Here is a 595-nt window from a genome sequence, read left to right on the forward strand (position 1 = left end):
TGCTAAATTGTAATTACTTGCTACTATGGCCTATGTATTGCCTTACCTCCTCACGCCATTTGCACACACTGTATATAGACTTTCTTTTTTTTCTATTGTGTTATTGACTGTACGCTTGTTTATTCCATGTGTAACTCTGTGTTGTTGTTTGTGTCACACTGCTTTGCTTTATCTTGGCCAGGTTGCAGTTGTAAATGAGAACTTGTTCTCAACTAGCCTACCTGGTTAAATAAAGGTGAAATAAAAAATAAAATGTATAAAAAAATATTTCATAGCTCTAAAACACATCTGTGTGTGGAGATAAACATCTCCCATCTGACAAGAGAAACTGATACTGACATTCAAAATGGTTCCCACCCACAGCCTCCCTGCCTGACACACAGCCTGCAGAATAGATTGGAATGGGTATGTATGTATGTATGTATGTATGTATGTATGTATGTATGTGTGTATGTGTATGTGTGTGTGTGTGTGTGTGTGTGTGTGTGTGTGTGTGTGTGTGTGTGTGTGTGTGTGTGTGTGTGTGTGTGTGTGTGTGTGTGTGTGTGTGTGTGTGTGTGTGTGAATAGATTGGAATGGGTCTGTCTGTCTGTCT

Source organism: Oncorhynchus keta, unplaced genomic scaffold (genome assembly GCF_023373465.1).
Source record: "Oncorhynchus keta strain PuntledgeMale-10-30-2019 unplaced genomic scaffold, Oket_V2 Un_contig_7425_pilon_pilon, whole genome shotgun sequence".
In the NCBI taxonomy this organism is placed as follows: domain Eukaryota; kingdom Metazoa; phylum Chordata; class Actinopteri; order Salmoniformes; family Salmonidae; genus Oncorhynchus; species Oncorhynchus keta.